Below are 25,052 nucleotides of genomic sequence, written 5' to 3'. Positions count from 1 at the left end.
CTGAAATGGCTTAACCTTACTGTAATTCTTTTCTGATGGGATCTTTTTGGTTTTAGCTTATAGGAGGAAATTTCCTCTGTTGCATCCTTCAGTGCTTTTTCATTTCTTTAGTATTTTTGTTTGGCTTCTGTTGGAATTTGATAATGGTTGTGCAGGGAGAGAAGCATGAGAGCATGAAGAGGAAATATGAAGATAAGTGGAATCATGAGAGCATGAAGAGGAAATGAGAAGATAGCTGACAAAGTCAGATTAGATTATTGTTTGTTGACAAAGTAAGATTAGATTATTGTTTGTTTCCTTCTTGCCTTTCCCTTTGTTAGGTTTTGAATCCCTAATATGGCAGTTATAGGTAATTGGGAAAGAAAATAATTAGGAAGAAAAGAAATAGAGAAGTTAGAGAGAGATAATAGCAGAGATAGAGAGAAGAAAGAATTAGAACTTCAGTTATCATTTCAAGTGTTCTTTCTATTTATTTACACAGCTTCAGCTAGCTTCAGTTATTCTAACTGAAGTAGTTACAGCTGTTCTTGTCTAAGTGAGTCCTCTTAACTACCTCTATAACAATTCATCCTCTTAACTGTTCTCTAGACATCTCTTACCATTTTGAAAGTGAAATTGATGAAATTCTAAAAGAGATGAGCTCCGAATCTGATGATGATAATAATGACCTATATGCAATTGCTCTCAAGTTTCGGCCAGTTAGAAAACAGGGCTATAACATGTCATGTGGTATGTCCTCTTCTCTTTTCCTTACTTGCTTTCTTGTTCTTAATTTAGGCTATGTTAAGAAATTTTTGATATTGCTTATAAAAAAAAAATGGATGTTCATTGATTGTGAATTTACAAGTGCAGATGTTTTCAACAAGTTAAAGGACAGCCAAGGGAACCTTAAGGATTCCCTTGTCAATGACCACGGAGGAATGCTAAGCATTTATGAAGCTACGCATCTCAGGGTGCACGGAGAAGACATTTTAGACGAAGCACTAGCTTTCGCTACTGCTCACCTTGAGTCCACGGTTACCCGAAGTTCGCCTCTCGCAGCGCAAATTACTCATGCTTTAATGCAGCCTATTTGCAAGGGCATAACCAGACTAGATGCAAGGCATCACTTATCTATCTACGAAGAAAAAGCCTCATGTAATAAAGTTCTGCTATCTTTTGCTAAGCTGGACTTCAACTTATTGCAAAACAACATCAAAAGGAATTGAGCGGTATTGCAGAGTAAGCACTATGCTAAAATGCAAGGTTTATATTTCTCTTTTTAATTATTAGCTTATGCACTTGACATTGAAAATGAACTGAGTTCTGTGTACTGATTATATTGATTAGGTGGTGGAAAGAATTAGACTTTGCAAACAAGCTTCCTTTTGCAAAAGACAGAGTCGTAGAATGCTACTTCTGGATTTTGGGGGTGTACTTTGAGCCTGAATATTTTCTGGCCATAAGGATTCTAACCAAAGTGATTGATATGACCTCAGTCATTGATGATATTTATGATGTCTTTGGAAAGCCTTAAGAACCTGAGCTCTTTCCGCCAGAAACAGAAAGGTTTGACCCATCGCATCCTCTCACATTAAGGCCATCTAAGGTTGGAATCCCTAAATGGGAATGAGGGGGAGCTACCTCATAGTGTAGTTCATAATAATAATAATAATAATAATCTATTCGGGTAACTTTATTCCAAGCACAGTTTAGACGTTAGATACACCACAAATTATTCCAATTGACATGGGGCTATCTTATCTTGATCAGGTGGGATATTAGCGCAATAGATGAGCTGCCGGAATACATGAAAGAATTTTACAAGGCGTCTCTGGATGTATGTACAGAAATTGAAGAAAACATGGTCAATCAAGGGAGATTATACCGTTTCTACTTTGCAAAAGAAGCGGTCAGTTTCAGGCAGACTAATATATAATTGAAGCCCCATAATTCATAGTAATTATATAGGGATGAAATATTGATTAATTGTTTAAGAAGGCGTGCAATTCTCTTGTTTTGTCAGATGAAAATTCAAGTTAGAGCATAGTTCATTGAATCTAAATGGTTTGCTCAGAAATACATACAGACGATGGATGAGTACATGTCCATCCCATTGCTGGAATGGATGTGAGGTTCTTGGGAAAGACTCAAACGCAGAAAAGAACAATCAATGGCAGATGCAAGTATATAATCCTAATAATGCATTCAATCCGTCTTGTCAACCATATTATTACGTGCCAAATTGCACCGAATGGAGCAGTGCGAGTAATCCTGCATATCCATGGCAATTGTAGAAGAAGACATTAATCCATAGCTTTTGAAGAATGTGATTCAGTAAAACATATCATTGTAACCAGGAATTGGCTGGAGATTAGTTTACTATGGTTGTTTTTTGATTAATTTAGATCTGTCGTATAGGAGATTAGAAGTTTATTTATAAATTATAAATGATTCCTAGTGGACAATGCCATTTTTATATAACCTTTGATTTGATGAAACATTGATATGATCAATCCGTAAGCAGCAAAACAAAAGCCTTCATACCATTGAGAGTGATATCGTAATTCATTTAAAATGTTTCTCAAATTTCATTTTTTTTTTATTTACACTTGGTATAGAATTTAGAAGAGAAACATTTAGTAAGATAAAACTACTATGTAGTCTACAGTGCTCAGAATATACAGTATCGCACAGAAATGGCATTGATCAATCTCAGTTAATAAACTTCTATACAAGAACCACCAAAATCATGCGCCATAACAACTAGTCTGGTACAATTTAACAAGAAATGTAACTGCTGACGGGAACTCAAGCAATCACATAAACCCATTTTGATGCACCCAAACAGTTAGTCTTGATCTGTTTCCAACACCCTGCTTCCTGCGCCTCCACTTTTGTTCTGCTCTTTGCCCCTTCTCATCATCCCATTCTCGGTCATACATCCTATAACCGGATTAAGGACTAGAAATTTCAGGTAATTAATACGCTTCAAAAATATAATCAAGCCTAACATAAATTTCATGATATATATATATATATATATACACACACACACACACACACACACTGTCCATTAAAGACCAGAATCGGATTTGAGGCCACATGTTCAAGCCAAGTCCAGCCGTGCCCCAGTTTTTAGGGCAATTGTCCAAATGGGTTCAGTTCAAGACCGAGTACTACTTGGATCTCTTTGACGAAAACAAAAACTAGATTTTCATAGGAAGATAGCCATCATAAGCACAGCTTGAGCATAGTTTAACAGAATATGCATGTGTACTCTTAAATATGGTGCATACGCATAAATCATGACTGCATTCTTAAGAATGAGATTCAAGGATACGGATCTGCATCATGACGAGTCATCTTGTTGGCTGCTTCTTTACCATGAATCCTCATTGGAGGTTCATAGAAGTAACCTGCACGCTGGATCATGGCTCCTTTTCTATCTCCCCTGTCTCTCCCATCATAAGATTGTGACATACCAATAGGAAGAGGTGGAGGTGGTGAAGCAACTGGAGAATACTCACCAGCTTCCCCCAATGATAACTGCTCTCTTTTAAGTTTACGTCTCTTAGAGGCGGCACTAATATCCATTTCCTCCTTCAAAAGGTTCACTTTCTCTCTCTCTCCCTCTCCCTTTCTCTTTCCCTCTCCTCCACCTGTATCATTCCCAAGATAAGCAAAAACCTTCAGTCTTACCTTCAGTCTTCTAAGTGCAGTAAAAAAGTGAAAAAAAAAGTTAGCATCTTAGCACACTTTGTCATCTGGGCTCAAGCTCTGCTTATTTATTAAACAAGCCAAGCTATACATTGTTCAAATTCCATGCATCGTTGTCTACTTTTAGGCTACTTGTGAACCAAAAACAAGAACAAAGGAGCCATAAACATCAACACACATTAATTCATTATGGGCTTAATGCCAACCCAATTCAAGCCAATGCAATCCAGCAAGCAACCAAACTACAGTTATCCCACCCCACAAGAAGAGGGAGGAATGGAAAGTTAAACTGGGTCAAATGCAGTCCATTTCTGCATGTCACCAAATCCCATCAAATAATCCTAAATGAAAATAGAATAAATAGTCAACACCTAATACATACCTTCATTGACAGTCCCTCTCGCTCTTCTCGCTTTCTCTCTCAAAAATCATCTTCTCTCCTATGGTTTGCATCATGTTGTGAAACCAAAGAATTTCTTCTGAGTGTCGCCTTTCTTTCTCCTCATGCCTAGGAGAAAGCCTCTGAGTATGCCTGGAAGTTCCAAAACTTCTATCAGCGTCTTCATCTCGTCTACCAGAATTAACAGATTGGGGAACCACATGAGGTGGTGGAGGTGGCAAGTTTTGCCCATAAAATCGGTCGTCATCATGAGATTTTACCATGGATGTATCACCATACCGCAGCTTGCTTCGGTCATCCTTATTTCGTTCATCTTTAGCTTTGTCAGAGGGCCAGTCAAAATTCCTATCAGCACCTCTCTCCTGCCCTCTCCCTACTGAATGCTCTCTTCCATATCTTTCCATTGACCTGTCTGTTGATTTTTCCAATAAAATATCATCTCCACGAGACTTATCAGGATGCTCTAATCTTTCACTATATTCCCTGTCATATCTCTCATTGCCTTTATCTTTTAATCTATCCATAACTTTATATATGCTTCTATGCATACTTTGTTCATCAGTTCCTGTCTTGTCAAGATCCACTAATCGAGCGTCCATGGACCTCTCCCTATTAGAGAAGCAAACTTCACCCTCTAAATCTCTCAATTCACTATCCCCTTTCCAGCGTTTGCTTAATCTGTCAGGATCTTCTGCAGGACTTGTTCTCCTTTGCAGCTTATCACTAGACTTTGTTGTCACAAGAGAACTATCATGCCTGGGACCGTGAACAAGTCTAGGAGGCTGCTTTTGAATATCACCACCTTTAGTAACATCATCTTTTACCATAGATTTGGCAGCTCCATTATCTACCTTTAATTCACCACCATGACCATCAGAGGTTCTTGCAGATGATGTCAAGCCTCTTGCTGTTGTGGAAACTGCATTACCATTAGATGCGATTGCAGAAGAAACATTAGTAACATTTCCTTGCCTTCCTTCTAACAAATGAGAAGGAATATCTTTATCACCGGACGAAGTGCTAGGAGTTCTGCCCACTGCTTTTCCAGATTTGGAGTCTTCTTTAGCAAGATCTTGTTTAGGTGTTTTAATTGATCCAGCAGGTATTGACTGTTTTGCTGAAGCTTTCACCTGCCCAACAAATAAAGAATATAATTATAATAACAATATTAACAAAAAATAGAACATAATAAATCCTTCCACATTTTAAACAAACACCATTGCCAACACCTACTGGCAAGTAATAGCCATATAAATATTTCAAATTAATATTAGATGGTAGCATTCATGAACACATATGGCACATTTTGTCTGGAAAAGATAGTATTAGTAACTACAGAAGTCCCTTTAATTAAAACAATAAGATAGCATCAATATCGATACAAGCCAATATAACACCATGTCAATCAAGTTAACATTGCAAATCTTCATATTACAATGCAATAATAGAATATTTTGTCACCATATGAAACTGAATTCTAATTTCAAAGTCTGGTGCAATCCGTTAAAACAGATAACATACATATGAGTTCTTAATTCACAACCACAGCAAATTAAGAATTTCACACCTTCAATCCGACCTAAACTGTATGTTCACATCATGAAGCTATCAGCTCAGTTAAAGCATTGCTAACAACTAAAAGTTCCTGAAACCTCAAACGAAAAAAATATAAAAGAAATTGAAGCATATAACTCTAAGCAATAAAAATATTTACCATGCAACAAGACAAAATAGCTTGAGAAGACCACTCACATGCTATCGAGATCAATGAATTCCTCCTTCACCAACAAAGCAGCAAGCTTATTGACTCCAAATGGTACAGGACTATTTACTTCAATTCTCTGATTTTGTGATGCATGAGACTGAAAATTAAATACAAATGTCAGCAACGAATTGTTTGTTATAATTTGAATATAAACCAAATATAGATGCCAATGTCCTTAACTATAATTTAGCACACCTTGGGAAAGATAGGAATCAACCCCAAAAAGATAGTGTTGTCAGGCTGAAGTTCAAAAACCTCTAAAACCCGATTGTTAGAACAATGGGAACCAGGAATTAACCATGGATAATCAAAGCTCTGAAACTGTAAAAAATAAAAATAAAAATAAATAACAATAATAATAATACTAATAATTATAAGAATAAAAAGACAACTTACGATATCAAAAACACGGTTGGGGTCGAGATCAAAATGCCCAATTAATGACTGCAGAGGTTGCATTAATCAGAGGACAGAGTGAAAGGAATAAGACAGTAGACATGCTGGGCAAAAAATGAAGCTCAACTCAAAACCTCAATGATGCCTATTGTTGCTGCTGATGCATTTTCAGTTGTATCTTCATAACCTCAACATAAAAGGGTAACCTGCAGAAAAATTAAATTCTGTTGGTTACTTGCAATTTTATGTTTTATTTATGGCCAATGAAAACATCTATTACAATGTTATGTCACATCAATGTGCTGGTCAAAATAAAATTACATAAGAATCTTAATAAACAAAGTTTCAGAACTGTAAATGCCTTGTAAACTATATAACATTTTTGGAAAAATGCAATAATAGAGTTCACAATTGCAGCACAATATTAAAAATGAAAAGCAGTGATATTTAGCATGTTGCAACATGTTACTTCCAAGATAGGGAAAATAATAATAATAATAATAATAATAATAATAATAATAATAATAATAATAATAATAAATTAACTAAAAAACCTTGCACCATGACAGTAATAGTTGGCAATCTAATAACTAATTCAGTTAGAGAAAAAAAAATCTAATAACTAATTCAGACACCAAAAAGATACATTTAAAAGCAAGTATATGCCTTGAAAAGATACAAAAGAGATGAGAGAAAGGGAGAAGGGAGAGAGAGATTTCTGATCGGAGATCTCCATAATAATTAGACAAGATAGTAAGGAAAAAGTTTAGACCACAATATAGGAATCCTTTCAGATATAATCCTAAGTCAGGTAGAACGGAAGAAAATGATCCATATAGCCTAGCTAGGCTAGGATTAAGGTTTACTCAGGTTTTTGGAAACTAAAGAAATTAAAAAACTTGGCCAAATTTCTCAAAACTTTTGTGTTCTTATTTTCTAGATGTATAGTCATATATAGGCTGCTACAAGTCAGAAACAAAGCCTTTAGTTAACAATGCTTTTACTTTACATTATAATATTAGGTATAAAGCCAGCCCCAACTAGTTTGGAATTAAGGCTTAATTGTTGTTGCTTTATAATATTAGATCTATGGCTAAAAATGTGAAGAAAAGTAAGCTTCTGCCTCAAAAGCACCCAATTTTTATATAGGAAAAGAGAAAATTTGATAATCTCCAGCAAGAAAACAAATTCTGATGTTAAAAAGATAAGCACACAGCCACACACATATTAAAATAAATCTATTCTAAGTAACTAGGAAAATTTTCAAATAGAAAAAATTATCATACCGGTTTGGCATGACCCTCACTTTCTTCTCGGAGAAGGCTAAATTTTGTTTACTGATAAAGAAGACAAGTGTTTACACGAACCTGAAACCAACATCAAAGTATATCAATTGCATGAAGGGATTGGATTTTAATCCAATTTGATAGTAAGCCATATGCATCACTGTGTGTATCATCAAGCTCAAAAAAAAAAAGATGTGATCTTGTTACATCAGCTCCTCCTTAATATAATGAACAACTCCAGCACTCACTTGTAGAACCAGGCTCTCTTTTTAAAGACTATGCACTCAATTTATATTGAGTTACAAGAATCACCATAAATATTAACTTCATCAAATTACAATTGAAACAGTACAACATTCATTAGAAGAGACAGCTTTAACACCACAAGCTGAACATGAAACAATATCAAGGTACTAACCATTACAAAGTTCAATCACTCAGGAACTGGATAAATTTCAACAACTGTCCTTAAACTTATATAGTTGCAACATTACAGTCCTTTAACTTTAAAATGTAACATAAAACCCCCTAAACTTTCAAATTTTACACAGTAAATCCCTCTGACTTTTAATTACTGATTTTTCAATTAGAAACTGACGTGAACAGCTTTCGCATGGTGCTTAGTCAATATTTCTCTCTCTTCTCTTATGCAAAATGTAAAATTATTCTCTCTACACTTGAAAAATTATTTTGGCTACAAAGAAAAAAAGTATTCAATTTGCACATAGCTTGAGAGAGAAAAGAGAAATACTAACTAAGCTCCATGCTGGAACTGCCCAGGTCAGCGTCTAGCTGAAAAATCGATAATTGGAGGTTAAAAGGATTTTACTGTGCAAAATTTGAAAGTTAATGGGGGTTCTATGTTACATTTTTAAGTTAAGGGACTGTAATGTTATAACTAGATAAGTTTAAGGACAGTTGCCAAAATTTATCTCTTAGGAATTTGATACAAGATTCTAGGATAACTTTTAACAACCGTCCCTGAACTTATCTAGTATAACATTATAGTCCTTAAACTTAAAAATGTAACATAAAATCCCTTCAACTTTTAAATTTTGCACAGTAAAATCTCTCTAACCTCTAATTGTCGGTTTTTCAGTTAGACGCTGACCTGAACAGTTCTAGCGTAGAGCTTAATCAATATTTCTCTTTTCTCTCTCAAGTTATGTGTAAATTAAATCCTTTTTCTCACTGTAAACAGAATGATTTTTCAGATGCAGAGAGAATAATTTTACAATTTGAATAAGAGAGGAGAGAGAAATGTTGACTAAGAGCCATGCGGGAGCTGTTCACATCAGTTTTCAACTGAAAAATCAGTAATTGAAAGTTAGAGGGATTTTACCGTGCAAAATTTGAAAGTTTAAGGGGTTTTATGTTATGTTTTAAAGTTTAAGGACTGTAGTGTTACAACCATATAAGTTTAGGGATAGTTATTGAAATTTACCCCAAGATTCCATCATCCATATCTCAAAACTCATATTTCCTTAGTAACACACTACCACCACTCACTATTAACTAGCCTTGGAGTGCTTTACAAAGACTTCAAATAAAAACCTAAAGCCCATAATCATAGTTAGTTAGAGACGTTGGCAAAAGACTCCAAACCTTCAAGAATGTGGGGCTCAATCTACAGAGGTAGTGTTAGTTCATCTAGTGATTTATCCTAAAATTCATGCATTTCTCATTCTATCAACAGACTAATAGCCATACTTAGGAGGCATTTAATTCACAAATTCCAACTTACTTTTTGGTATCCTAGCAATGTGAAGCATAGCTATAAGATTCCTACGAATGATTTATTAACAATTTTTTGTTGAAGATAAAATATTATTAGGGATATATCATTTGAATCACAAAGGTATTAAAGAAAGATTACTATTATAACCTTAAGCACAAAGTGGTCAAATGTTTTTTAAAGCAATTTTTGCATTGCTTTTGATTATTATGGAAAAAAAAATACACATTCTTCTAATATCATGAACTTTTCTATATTCACTTTAATTTTGTCAAAGCCAAACAAGTATTCTTCACTAGGTCACACAAGAATCCAGTTAGATTTTGACGGCACAATTTTGGGAGATATTACGCTTCAATAGGGAAAAAATTTGTATTACACATGAACATTAGTGATTATTCTTCCTGAAATGATATTTTTGTCCAAAAATATAATATAAGGGAGTGTTTGTCCTACCACAATATTCAATTGCTAAGCATCCAGATATTTGTGATTGCACTCATTAAACTCCATGCTCATTCCTTTTGGGGAGAATGGAGGTTTCATGGAAGTTGGACTGTGATGTGATATTCTGGGTAATTTTATCTTACTATGTAAACCAAACATGGTAATATCATATTACAATCCATATCACCCCCACACTGTGAATCTTAGTCGGACATCAGAGATAAATAGGGGTATCAATTAAATAAAGACCATGAGAGGTAGTTTTCAAACTTCTGAAATCAACACAAGAATCCAGTAAGAATGACACTCAAAAGTTAACATTAGTTATAAATCTGAAATCAAAGTACCTCCTTGCCTTTCAAATCCTGAGCCTTTTATCTTTATCATTTCAGCCTCCCAAAGAAATTCCTCCTACAAAGTGAGAAAGGTTCACTGTAAACATTCTTTCTTTTCCCTTTCATTCAGCATAATGGCAAAGTATCAAGCATATAAAGATCAAGAGGTCAAGCAAGTATGACCAGAACCCCAATAGCAAAATTCTCTCAAACAACTAAGTACTCACCTCACAACGCTCTTGGAAAAGCCTCAATGGGACCAACATAGATTCCACCAGCCACTTTGCCTACAAAGAATGAAAAGGGGCTCAATTTTAAACAATAACCACACATCAATATTCAAAAGGAAAAAATCAGCAGTGAATCAAAAAAAAAATAAAGGAGCAGCTACATAAAATCTTATTCCAATCATTCAGCATTAAACAAGTTGTTCACACTTCATATACATTTTCTACAAAGATGCATGTCTGATATACGGATATAGAAAGACTACAAGAACAAAAATGTCATGTTGACACTGAAATAATAAAAGTACTATAAAAAAAAGGACCGCCATCCAAGCCACCAAGCTTCACACTTCTTAAAGATATAGGAAAAAGTGAGGAGTAAAGAGATTTTCTCCTTAAAGAACGTCATCTAATAATATGAATATTCAATTAAGAAGAAATATATGTAAACAACAGAGATCATCAGATACTAAGATCAATATCAACTAAATGGTTTCATATAACGGCCGTTACATTTACAGGTTTTGAAAGAGCCCTTTGTGCGATACACCGTTATTTATAGGTAAATCTAGAGTTGCAGGTGTAATAACCTTTACGACCATTACGTAATGGTAACGGCCGTTATTTATCGTTACATAATGATAATAGCCATTACTTTAATTATTCCTCTGCTACATCTCTTTTTTTTTTTTTTGTCTGCATATTCTCTCTACCAAAGTTGTTATATCTCTCATATTTTGTCAAATTTTCACCTAAATTTCTCATTTCTTTTACAAAATCTCTTCCTTATTGTTTACTAAGCTAGGATCATACTATAAATTATTTATTGCTAATGATGTCTAAACATGACAGATTTAATGTCTTTATTTGGCGTATTTGTGCTTATTACATAGTTGTGTATTTTAGTTTTACTTGTATCTACCAATATATAGTCATTTTACGAACTTTGCAAATTTTTCAAAAAAATTTGCATGGTGCCAGGCTGTTATCGGTACGTTATGGCCGTTACAAGCCTATTTTCATTACTCACGACCGCGATTTGAAACCATGATCAGCCATACTAAAAAAAAAGCTAAGGAGAGAAAAGAATGGTAAGGAAGGGATGGGACCCAGCCTGAATTACTAATACAACCCAAACAAAAAATTAAATTTGATGAAACTGATATATTTAGATAATAACTTCCTAGCAATTCCATACTTTAGAAAGACTTAATTTAGAAGGCTTTTGAACAAGAGCTACTACGTTCTTGCTAATATAATCATGACAACTTGTAGTGCTGAACTTCCATTAAGTGAAACAACATTCGTACATACTGTGCGAATCATTACTAATATTTGAAATATATAATTAAACCACCAATACCATATAGCACCACATAAAACAGAAATCTGTAAAAATCAATGCTTGATTCTAAATGACAATACTAACCAACTTTGTAAGGCCAGCCTGGTACTCCTGGGGCATTGTAAGCTGCAAAATCAATCAATACAATGTAATATAAAAACTTATTTTCAACATCTTAATTTATAGAACAGTTACTCTTTTTGCTATCAAGACACACTATCCAATAACTCACATCCTGAGCCATTTGGGTAATGATATCAGCAAAATTCGAGGCCAACTCTTCACCAGACACTCTATCCTAAAACTCTACAGAATCGAGTGCCACTATGCACTTCTGAAACGGCAATTCTCCCCTAACCTAAACAATTTCACACACCAATAAAACGTCAATGCCAAAAAGAAAAACAAAAACGTATATTTAAAGAGGTATCTACCATGATCCAGCAGAGCTCGTAAAGGAAGCGAAGCATAGACACAGGAATAGGGACGCGGAAGCTTTGGTTTCCGCTTTTCCATTCGTGCATATATTCTTCTGTAACGTATATACAGTCAATGGGAAGGAGAGACATTTTGTATTCAATAACTAACTAAGCATTGATATGGAAGAACTACAAAGGTATCCATAGCCCATAGGTTCCAAACGAAAGAGAAAGGCGTCTTTCACTCGAGCTTTATTTGCAAGGAGGGAAGCAGATGAAAAATAAAATGCTTGGGACAACTGGAAAAATCAAATATCAAAATTTCTTTCACTCTAATTTTGAGTGAAAAGAAAAAAAAAATTATATAGGCTATAATTATAAATATAAAAAATTTTGTTTAAATCTGATTTATTATGAATTGTAATCTATTAAATAAAATATATATGTTAATGAAAATAAACTATATGAAAAATACACATTTTATTTAACGATTGTTATAATCCATGTGAGATATATTTTTTCCAATTATATATCCTTTTTAAAATTGCTTTGCAAAAAATGTATGAATTTATTTTACATTTTATATTTTGATATATGGATTTGTTTAACTTAATTTAAAAGATAATTATGTTAATTTTAATTAATAAAAGTATTTTTTAAATATAAAATTTCAATTAAAAATAAATATAAAATATATATTTTAAAAATTTAAAATTTAATTAATGAACTAAAAATGTCAAACGTTTACGTTAAATCATGAATTTATCCAAAATTTTTATTTGCTAGTCAAATAAAATTTCAAATACTATATTTTAATTTACCGTTAACTTTTCAAATTTAATTTCACCCATTGAGAAGCCTAATAGGGTAACAAATCAATGGTTACAAGCCTAGCAATGAATGAAGTCACCTATCCTATCTGACTAGTTTCAATCCTGTTATATGGGAAGGCATGTGAAATCTATCATTAATGGTTATAATATACTGTTGTACGTATAATAGAAATTAATTAAAATTAAAATTGAGAGAGGTCTAATTTAGCTAATGCATGAGCAATAGAATGAAACTCTCTTTATTAGGATAAATTTTGACAATTATCCCTGAACTTATCTAGTTGTAACATTACAGTCCCTCTTTTTTAAAATGTAACATAAAACTCCATCAACTTTCAAATTTTGGACAGTAAAATCTCTCTAACCTTCAATTACTAGTTTTTCAGTTAGACGCTGCCCTGGACCGTTCCAGCATGGAGCTTAGTCGGTATTTCTCTTTTATCTCTCAAGCCATGTGTAAATTGAGTCCTTTTTCTTTCTATAGATAGAATAATTTTTCATGTGTAAAGAGAATAATTTTACACTTTGCATAAGAGAGAAGAGAAAAATGTTGACTAAGTGCTATGCAGGAGCTATTCACATCAGTTTCTAATAGAAAAATCAGTAATTGAAAGTCAGAGAGATTTTGCTTTTAAAATTTGAAAGTTTAGGGGGTTTTATGTTAAATTTTAAAGTTAAAGGACTGTAGTGTTATAACTATATAAGTTCAGGGACAGTTGTTGAAATTTATCCCTCTTTATTATGTAGATGATGAAATTTGTATAATTGTAATACAAACACTATATAATATCCATAAATTAATAAGTATTATTATACATGTGATAAATTAATAATGTTTTTGATGTATCTGTGCATTCACTCACAAAATAATGATTACACACTTCTAAATTTAAAAAGCAACTGTTTTTTTTTTTTTGTAATAATACATAATATATATATATACTCTTTTTTATACTAATTATTATTTAATTTCTTTATTTATCTTTTAATTATCATTATTATTTACAATATTACCTTAATATTTATTATTTAAATTATTATTTTCTTTAAAATTTAATTTTAAATCATAATTTAAAATTTTAATTAATTTTTAAATAAAATAATAATTTAAATTACAAATGTTAAGGTAGCATTGTAAATAATAATGATAATTAAAAGAGATAAAAAAAAAATAATTAGTATAAAATAGAGTATTTATGAAAGGTGGCACATGGCAAGTTTGCAAAGAGAGTGCTACGTGTCATTTTCTTGAGAATAACTCTCTGCTTTATATATATATATATATAAATGTATGTAAATTATTTAATGATGAAATGTGAAATGCTCCATTCAATGTAGCTTACATCAATTAATACTCTCATGGTTGCACTATTGTTGGAGGGTTGCACTATTGTTGGAGTTATATTAGTTCTCTCTCTCTTTCTCTCTCTCTCCTCCCCCCCCCCCTTCCCCCAATGTTTCCCCTTATCGCCTTAATTTCTTTTCTTTTTTAAGAACCATAATGCATAGTGGGCTTTTATTTAATCGACCTTTAAATTTCAATCCTAATTAAAATTTGAGGTAAAATAAATTCGGGAAAAATTTTTCTTGGTACATATTTTTCCTCGACTTTTATTATTTAAACTTAAATGAAGGTTGGTATTTGCAAATTTTTTGAATAGCATGACTACTAATATACTAATAGTTGATAGAAATGGTGAAGAGGAAGAGTCATGGGTTGAAATTCGAACAAAGATCATGGCATCTGTATCTAATTTTAGAAAAAAAAAAAAAAAGAATTGCATGGTGAGTTTTACTCAAAGTGTTAGACAATTACATTTGATAACTTGTGTAGTTTTTAGGTAACTTCTAGTTGTTTCTTTTCTGTCTTTGTGACACCCCGTACCCGTATACAGTATACCCGAGTAAGTAAGGCCACACGGTGTACCGGCACACTCTAATATACCCTAATTAATTTTCAGCATAATTTTGAATATAACTTGTAAAATATAACTCATTTAAGTCATTTATTGAAATCATAATTTATTTGAGGTTCCTTAACTTTTAAAGAAAATCCGGCAAAGTGCCGGCTAAAAATGAAGAAAACAGTTCTTCGGAACCTGTGAAAAACACTTCCAATAAACAAATTCATTCATTCTCAACTCCAATATCATCACAAAACTCAATATCAAGATCTCAACATTTCAATTTCAATTCTCAATCATCCATCACATGTGATGATCACATATAAATCATAAATAACCATTTACTTTTCCATTCACAAATACAATTTTCATAATTTACATAAACCTCAATATACATTACACAAGTTTAATTACATATGAGAAAATCAAAATTAAGTTACAAAATGTCAAAATGACACCTAGTGTCCTACCAATGCACTGTAGAAGTTGAGGTGACACGGACACTGTGCAGAGCTGCAGGATGGACTCACCCAGTCTGTGGTCTACTGGGCTCACGATCTGTATCTCCAGTACCTACGCGTGGCAAAAGCAACGCGCTAAGCAATAATGCTTAGTGGTGCAATAATATAATAAAAGAAAATAGCAAGAAATTTAATGTGTAGTGAATGTATATGTTTTATTTGTTTGGTATTTGTATATCATTTACTTTGTCCACTTTTATTCATTTGGTTGCCCCAAGTAACCTACACTAGACGACTGGACTGGATAACGGGTAAACTGGCACTGGGTATCTAGTACCTTGGGCCGTCACACCATCGGTCACATATGCATCTCCCGGTGTGCAACAGAACAGCTACCAAGCTGTAAATAATCTCAAGCATAAGGCCAAATCTCAATGCAAAGTCAGAATGGCTAAAAGCCATGAAATCACAGCATGGCATATTGCCATATGCAGTACTGCTAATTGAACCCTATTGGCATGCCAAACTATCCAAACCAATCATGTTAGGTATACTAGGGCATTTGAAATTTTTAAATTCTTCAATTTGTACATTTCAAGTTTTGGTGTCACTATTCACCTCATTGGTCAACAAAAATATTGACTTTTGGATAGAAAATATGTACATTGACTTTGGCACTCCCAACATACCACATTTTACATTTAAAACTTATTAGAATTGGTCACCATTACCATTTCTAACTTAAAACCAAGAGGGCAGAAAATTTCAGTTTTTGAAGCATATGTTTACTGTTCCATTAAGCACTGTTGCAGTGAGAATTTGAAGAAATGACAAACATGAAAGTTGTTTCTTATTTTGTCTAGTTGAATTTCCTTTTTTGAATCACTCCATTTGGAGTTTTGTAGCTCCAGATATGGCCCAAAGACCACAGCTGGCCGGATTCCCATTCTGCAGAAATTACCACATCTACTGTAACATGAACAGTGACTGTGATTGCATTTTTGAATTGGTTCTGGTCATAATTTGGGGTAGGTTCCTTCATGAAAGTTGTTTGTCTATGTCTTAACTTTTTTCTGTAAATATTTCAGGTCAATTGACCAAATCTACAGTGAGTTATGGCCAAATGAACAGTACTGTTCATTTGGTCATTTCTGCAGGTGCTGTTGCAGGGTGTCCGGATTGGGGCCAACTTTTGGTCCTCTTGCTTTGGTCTTTTGGGCATGGTTTCTTCAGTAAAAATGTGCCATTGTAAGCCTAGTTTCATGTCCAATTGGCCAAGCACCAATTGGACCAACACAGCCAAAGTTATGGCTGTGTAATTGGACTGAAATCTCAGTCACCATTACTGCTGTCCCTAGGCAGCATAGTCATTCTCTTTGCCAAGCTATTTTTCAGTCTATATTATGGTCAACTTACCTAAAATGGTCACTAATTGACCATTAAAATGTTCTCTAACAATTTCATAAGCCAAGTCAATTTTTCACTTCTTAAAACCCTAATGTCCAATTCAAATTACTCATAAACCTTAATTAGCATACTAGTTCAACATCCATGCATATTCATACCTTAAACATCATTTCTAGCCACTCTAAGTTCATTAAATCAATCAAACTCATCCTTCCTTAGGGCTGCCGAAAATTGAAGATACCCTAACATATATGATTTACTTCAAATTCTTACAATTTCTTATCTTAAAATGATGCTCTAACAAGGATTAAAGGAGTGAGAGTGAAAGTATAGCACTAACCTCACTTAGGAGCTTTTCAAAAGCTCAAATTCTTCACTTTCTTCTCTTCTTCTTACTATCAATCTTCTTCTCAAGGGGAAATAATTAATTTTTGTACTTAGAGGGTAGGGAAATATGGTGGAAATGATGGAAATCTAAAGCTTGAAAAAGCTTTAATGGAGGGTGGCTATGGGACTAGGTTTCGGCTGCAATGGGAAAGAGGGATGGCTGCTGCATTTTTTTGTTATTTTGGTCTTCTTTTAGTCTCTTTTATTTGTTAGTCAAATAGTTGCTTAATTGTGATTGGTTGGTAATTTTAAATGACATCACAATGATGTCATAAATTGCATATGTTGTATTTTTCTTTTCTTTCCTCCACTACTCATTTTCAATTTAATTTCTAGCAATGTTTCTTCATATTTTATGTCATATTAATTATTTACTTAGCTGGACAAGTCGGCCAAAAATCACCTCTGAAGGCGAAATGACCAAAATGCCCTCCGTTCGGCTCAACGGGTCAAAATTATCTGTACCGATTGAAATATTTTTTTAAATATTTTTTTGGCATTCTAATGCCATAGGAACCTCAATGACCCTTCTCTGGAGTCTCAAAAATTATTTTATAATTTTTCCCCCGGGTCTAGGGCTCCTCGTTGCGAGAACCGCAACTTCCCTCTGGTTACCCATCGCTAGGGCACCGGCTCTTTTAACTTGGTTGTATTTTATTTCTAAAATTTTTACTAAATTTCTCTTATTAATATTTGAGTTAATTATGGTTCCTGACTTCAGTTTAAATATTTTTCCGGACATTCTAGCTGTCCGGACCGACACTGGTCACCGGAACAGTAGGATGTACGGAGTGGTTACCGGGAGGGTGTTACAGTCTTATTTTTTAAATATCTTTTTGATAGTGATTTATGCTGCATATCTATATTTAGGAACTATTTTTATGCCCCAGTGGGCCTTAGGTTATGAACAATGCCATTGGAGCTATGATTATGATAAGAGGGTTCGTGAGGTACGGTGTTGATGCATGTCAGTATGTTGACCACTATGGGATCTCAAGCTAGATTGTTTTTATTTATTTATAACTATGGAAAGTCAAGCTTTAATAGTTCCCTTTTGCAAAGTTTTGTTTATAGTTTTTACTATGGGCCTTTGATAGTTAGACATCATATATCATTTTTTCTTGTTGTTAAGCCTTTTGCACTTGCAAATTGCTGGAACATTTAGGAAGAAGGGCATTCTTTGTGATGTCATATGGATGGACATTGACTACATGGATGGTTTTCACTGTTTCACATTTGACCAGGTATGTTTACCTTATATCCTTTGGATGATAAATTCATCCCTAATTAAATTGAAATGTTAGGTTACTGCATGGCTAAATGCTTCTCTTTTTTTTTTTCCTTGAATAAGCTCAATGTGATCATATTTTCCTTGCCTCATTGCTTCTGCTACATATTCACTGTTAGATAATGTTGAAATTTGCTACTTATGGATGAATGAAGAATGGTATTTTTCCACGGAGCATATTTAGTGGGTTGCATTACCCAAACAAAGGACACGTTGATTTCCTAAGACAATAGCAATTTACAATTTGAGATGATCTCTCCAAATTTTGACCAATCTTCTATAGTCGATAGAATAGCAAAACGCACCTCCTTGCAATCAATCTCTACATATGATAACCTTAATTACATATAGATATATATAATTGTATTAAAATTATATATATATATATATATATATATATATATATATATATATATATATATAGTCCTTTTTTTTATTAAATTCTAATTCAATATCATTTTGATACGGTTATAATTCGATTATAGATAAATAATCAAAACTGAACCAAAACAATAAATATAAATTCAATTTAATATAGTTCGATTCTTACAATAATAGTTTTTTCAATTCTAATATAATTTGGTGTTATTTTTTGAAACCCTAAGACCATGCACTACCTTTATATCAAATGATTTATAGGTTATAATAATTTTTTTTATATAAATTTGTGTTAAATTTAATTACATAAATTAAAATTATTTTAATTAATCTTGAAAAATTAATATTCAACAAATATAATTCTAACTTAATAAAAATGTTTTATATATTTTAATATTTAAGTAGTTTTTTTATTGCTTAGTTTAAATATATAGTAATTGTAATTCAATATAAATAATTTATGGTGTTTAATATATTTTAAATTATAAAAAAATTGTGATAAAAAGTTAAATATTTATATTTTAATAAATATTAAATATTATAAACTAAGAATAACTTGTATTCATCACAAAAGTTTTTATACCTATATCGAAAAAAGTTCAAATTTTAATAAAAAAAGAATTAAGACATATTTTTTTCTTTTTCCTGCATCATGTAAAATTTATTTTATAGTATCATGTTATAAATATAATATAAAATTTCAATCCTTTAAGGCCTTTATATGAAATATAATATAAAAAAATGCATAATATGAAAACGAAATTATAGAAATGCCCGCAAATTGATTTAAAATGTTAGAAGTAAGAATTACTTCTTCCATCTCCGCCCCATGGAAGATTGAAGATGGGAGGTATATTCATGGATTTATTTCATTTTTTTTGTTTTAGTTTATCATTATATAATATAAATTTTTTTATTAAAAAATAAATTATAAATTATAAATATAAATTTTACACATAATTTTAATAATATATTAACATTTTTCTATTAAAATCAAAATATTTAAACACATAGATGCATACAAATAAATTAATTTTTGTTATTTTTACAAAAGAATTTCCTTTGATTATATAAGCAGTACAAGCTACAGCCACTTGTAAAATATTTAAAGTTTGATATTCAGATAGACCACCTAAATTCTACTAAAAAATAGCTTCACTATCATATTTAACTTGAGTAATTTAACTTCTTTGTGCAAATTGTACATAAGAAGAAGTGGGTCTTGAATAATAATTTTCAATCTTAAATTAATTATATTATAATATTAGTTTATTAATAATGCATTCCTTGTAGTTTATTATTATTATTTTTATTTTTCACTGATTAATTTTTTTTATTTGAGTTAATTACTTCTTATAAAATTTTATATTTAATTGAAATTAAGTATAATTAGGATTAAAAATTTTAAATTTATATATACTCTAAAATTAAAATTTTAAATTTATATAAATAATAAAAATATAATTATAATTAATATAAAAGGATGAAAAGCATTATTGGCAATCCCAATTTCTTCAAAGATAGATGTATAAATTATAACTTAATATTATAAATTAACTAAAAGAATAATTTATTAATAAAAATTAAATTATAAATTCAATGATTAATCAATTTAAAAAAATGGTCTTAAAGGAAAAATACCATAAAAAATAAAGTTAAACATTTGAATTTCGATTGGAAATACACAAGCTTTTATAAAATATAAATGTTACAAAAAAAAGGTGAATTTCTGTGTACTTAGTTAATTATTAAAAAAGATGGATCAATTTTTTTAAATGAAGTAATGATTTTGGAAAAAAATTGATTGTACAACTGTAATTATTATTTTATAAAATTTTATTTTAAATTATATTAAAAAATTTAATTAAATAAAATTTAAATATAGATAGGATTAAAAATTTTTAAATAAAATAAAATAAAATTTAAATTTAAGTAGAAAATGAATCTAATCAACTAAGTTTAAATTTTTTAAAATAAAAATAATTATTATTTAATGAATTAATCAAAATAGAGATTTCAAATCCAATTAATTAAGTTTATTTAAATGTTTTTTAATTTTTTTAATATCATTAATAATATAAAGAAATTTCTACTTATTTTAAAATTAATTTTAATTTTTATTAATCAACTAAATTTAATTATTTATTATTATAATTAATGATATTAAAAAAATTGTGATTTTTACCCAATGTTCTCCTCCTTTGTCTCGATACCCAAATTGTGAGCCTAAGCCCTCCATCTGAAAATTCTTCAGGCGCTTCGAATTGAAGATTAGCTCCAAACCTATCCTTCCTTTATCAAAACCGAATTCGCCGAGGAAATGAGCACAACGATTTACATGTTGTTGCGTCATGGATGTGGAGAAATGGTTCTCTCTATGTTTGAAATCAAGATCCCAAAAGATGAAACAGCGGAACCTCATCATCTCTGATGTCCCAAAATATGTCCAAGAGGGGGGTAAATTGGACTTTAAAAACAATTTTCGGTTCTTGCGCAAAACCTTTGAAAATTGCAGTTAGGTTCAACTCAATTGACTAATGTGAAATATGAATAATACAACTCTAATGACAAGTTGATTCAAAGTTAAGCTATATGCAATCAGTATACTGATCTAACAAATTATATCAGCATTCAGTAAAGATATCAGTAATCTGGAAAATTTTTAACACAGCAACCAGAGCAGAATACCAGATATCCTAACTGACAGCAAATCAAATAACAAGCTGATTATATAAGATATCAGCAGATTTAGCAGTAAACTAATTTTCTCAGTTTGCAGCAAGGTTATCAGCAAACAATATCAACTTTCATATCAGCAAAGGCATATCAATCATAAAGTTAAATTGCATAAATGTAAAGAGTAAGGGTTGAGAAAATGAACACTGAAATTTTTATAGTGGCTCGGCTTTAACTAGCCTACATCCACTCTCTCAAAGATCCCACTTTGAGTCTTCACTTCACTATTCTTCTCTTTTAAAGGCAAGAGACAAAAGCCCTTTACAAATCTTCTCACTAAAGCTTTTACAAGTAGCTTCACACTTCTACCAAGTGTTATCCCAAACACTTTTCACAACCAAGCTTCACTAGGTGCTTGAATGACCTCTCATAAATGATAATAATGTGTTTAAAACTCACTCTCACTCAATACAACAGAATCTATAAAGAAGAGTTGAGTAGATAAGCCAATGATGAGCAATAAAAACACTTTGGGCACTTTGAATGAAAGCTTTTATGATTTTTGAACAGTGGAGAGACTTTCATTAAGTGCAAAATGGCCAAAGGAAGGTGTATTTATAGCTTTGGAACGTTTTTTACCGTTGGAGAACTCATTTGAACGTTACAGATACGAATTTCAAGAAAATAGCCGTTATTTTATCGTTTTCTGCGATATTGTGCAGAGTTGAGACAGTTAGCATACTTGAGAAAATAGCAAACCAGTTAGCATACTAAAATAAGTAGCAAACCAGTTAGTATACCAGGAAAACTTTTCTGTATAACTTTCAAAATTATAAAACTTCACACCAAATCATAGTCAAATACTTTTTTTTTTAGGCCAATAATGATGTTTAAAAGAAAAATCATTTGAGGGATTGAAAATAAGCATCATTGACTTTTACTCCTCAATTCTTTTCACAAGTAATCCTAAAAATAAAACTTAACTTCTATACTATATGTACCTTCAATTCTGATTTTCAATGTAGCCTTGGAAGGTAACCTTTTCTTCTTTTATCTCCTTTGATTCGTCCTGTGTTATCTTTAGAATGTCATCCTTTCTTCAGAAGCATGAATCCATCATGAAATCCTTGTGACTTTTCCTTTTGTTCTTTTGAGAAGCACAACACTTAAAACAATGTTAGTTTGATTCTAGTTGAGTTTTGGTATCATCAAAATCTATGCTCCTTTGAGCTTGTGGGGTCAACAATCTCCCCTTTTTTGATGATGAAAAAACTCAATTGAATCACCATGTAAATGTAAATAAGTGTGAGTATATGTATGAATGTATATGTGAGAATAACTCCCCCTATGTATGTGCTTATATCAACAATTAATCACAAATAACTCCCCCTTAATAATTTCAATGAAATATTCATAAGCATTTTCTTAAGGAGTCAAGTGTGACTAAAGATACTAACTAAATATGCACAATATGCACACTAATCACAAACTGTATATCATTCACAAGTTATATCAACAATATCCACACTATAAAGTTATATCAACAATATACTATTCACAAACTACATCAATCACGAGTCACGAGTAATCACAAACTATATGAATCATCACAAAACAAACTATATGAATCATCACAAACTACATCAAGATTACTCATTCATTTTCTCCCCCTTTTTGTCAGCATCAAAAGATAATGGGAGAAATCATGCATATGTGTATAAATCAAAATTCAGTTAAAGTGCAGTAAATAAACAGTCAAAACAGTAACTGATATAGCAAACTAATTAAAGTTCAGAAAAACTAAAAGTAGCAAACCAAGTAGCAAATTAAGAAACAGACTGTTAGACAAAATTCAATCAGTAAACATGCAGTATGATTTTTTATCCTTGCAGCCTAGAGCTTCTTCTGATTGGTTTTGGAGCAGCCATCTTCACCTTTTTTGGCTTGATAGGTTTATCACTTACGGTTTGAAGAATTTCAGCAGCCATTTCAGTTCCTGGTGTTAAGGGAGTAACCGGGCCAGCTGCTAACTCAGTTGCAGCAGTAGTACCAGATTCTGCTGTCAACTTTTTGCCAGTTTTAGTCTTTTTGCCAGATGGTTTACCAGTTTGCCCTTTCTTCTTACTACTTTGTTCCTTTGGAGCTGTTTTTCCCTTTCCTTTACCAGGAGCAGCAGGAGCAGGAGTCTGAGGTTCTGTCTCAGATTCTGAGTCACTCATTTCCTTCCCACTTCCTTCTTTGCTGCCTCCATTACCATTTCCATCATCAGAATCATCTTTTTCAGTTTCATCTTCTTCCTCTTCTTCCTTTTCTTCCTCTTTCTCTTCTTCTTCTTCTGTTTCTTTTTCTTCCTCTTCTTCTGTTTCTTTTTCTTCCTCTTCTTCTGTTTCTTCTTCTTCTTCCTCTTCTGTTTCCTGTTCTTCCTCTTCTTCTTTCTCTTCCTCTTTTTCTTTTTCTTTCTCTGTTTGAGGAACAGAACCAGTAGCAGCCTTACTGGTTTCTCCAGCTTCAGTGGTTGAAATACCCAGATGAACTTTGATTTTAAACAATTCTTCCACAATTTTGTACATCAACATCAAAGTGCCATCAACTTTAGAATCTAGAGCATTCATAAGAACAGTTTGAAAACCTCTAAATTTCTGTAGCTCTTCAAGTTCCATTTCAACAAATTCCCTCAAGTTGTTCACTTGCTCCAAAATTCCTTCAACATTAAAAGTACCACTTGCACTATCCTTGGAACTAGCACCTTGTTCAAATCTAAGTTTTCTGCCATCATCATCTTTTTGCAAACTTGTAATTGGGATCATATTTGTCCTAAGTTTCTCAGTTTCCAAAGGTATCCCAAAGTCTCTAAACAGACCATTAAGAAGATGGGCATAAGGTAGCTTGTAAGGTGGTTTCCATTTCATGATTTGCTTCAGCATAAAGTAGGCAAGATTGAATTCAATTTGATTCACAATATGCCAGATAATGCAAAGATCAAGAGTACTTAAATAATTTGGACTGCCAGTTCTAGGATTCAGCACATAGATGATAAAACTATGAAGAATTTTGATATGTTGATGAGCATGGGTAATGCTAGTCTTATCCTTCACTTCCCCTTTAAACACTTCAGCCTCAAAATCTCTTTTGTTAAATCCACCAACAACAAAAACATCTTTGTGAGAACAGATTTTATTCCCACAGTTTGGGATTCCTAAGGCTTTGGCTAATCTATCAACCGTCACTTCATAGACTTTCCCTTTCATTTTCACCTTAAAAGATTCATCTCTGTCAGAATCATCAACCCTTAAATTCTTATAGAATTCTTGAACTAAGTCCACAAATACTCCTTCAGTGTCAGAGCACAATTTATCCCATTTTTGATATTCAAACAAGGATTGTAAAGGAACAGAAACTTCAATAAAAGCAGGCCAGTGGATATACCTTGGCTCATGAATGGCCCTTTCCATATGCATAACTGGAGCTTTTGAAGTCTTTTTCTTTTTGGTTCCTTTTTCTTGGACAGGCTCACTTGTTCTTTTCTTGGGCGTCTCTTTTGATTTTCCAATTACCAGAGGAGCATCTTTTTATGGAGGAGGAGATGCAGGAACACTTGCATCAGTGGAGTCCGAAGACGATGAATATGTGGTGATTTTAGCTTTTCCTTTTCCTTTTTCCCTGC

The 25,052-nt window shown here is 32.2% G+C and overlaps 2 pseudogenes; one reads left to right on the top strand and one right to left on the bottom strand.

Annotated features, from left to right (window-relative positions):
- Positions 1 to 336: 336 nt before the first annotated feature.
- LOC110668616 ((-)-germacrene D synthase-like) lies at positions 337 to 2,480 on the top strand (annotated as a pseudogene).
- On the bottom strand, positions 2,188 to 12,204 carry LOC131169004 (THO complex subunit 2-like; annotated as a pseudogene).
- Positions 12,205 to 25,052: the final 12,848 nt, after the last annotated feature.

Source organism: Hevea brasiliensis, chromosome 15, assembly GCF_030052815.1.
Source record: "Hevea brasiliensis isolate MT/VB/25A 57/8 chromosome 15, ASM3005281v1, whole genome shotgun sequence".
Taxonomy (NCBI): Eukaryota; Viridiplantae; Streptophyta; class Magnoliopsida; order Malpighiales; family Euphorbiaceae; genus Hevea; species Hevea brasiliensis.
The sequence above is the reverse complement of the archived record's forward strand: the minus strand, read 5'-3'. Positions and strand labels throughout refer to the sequence as shown.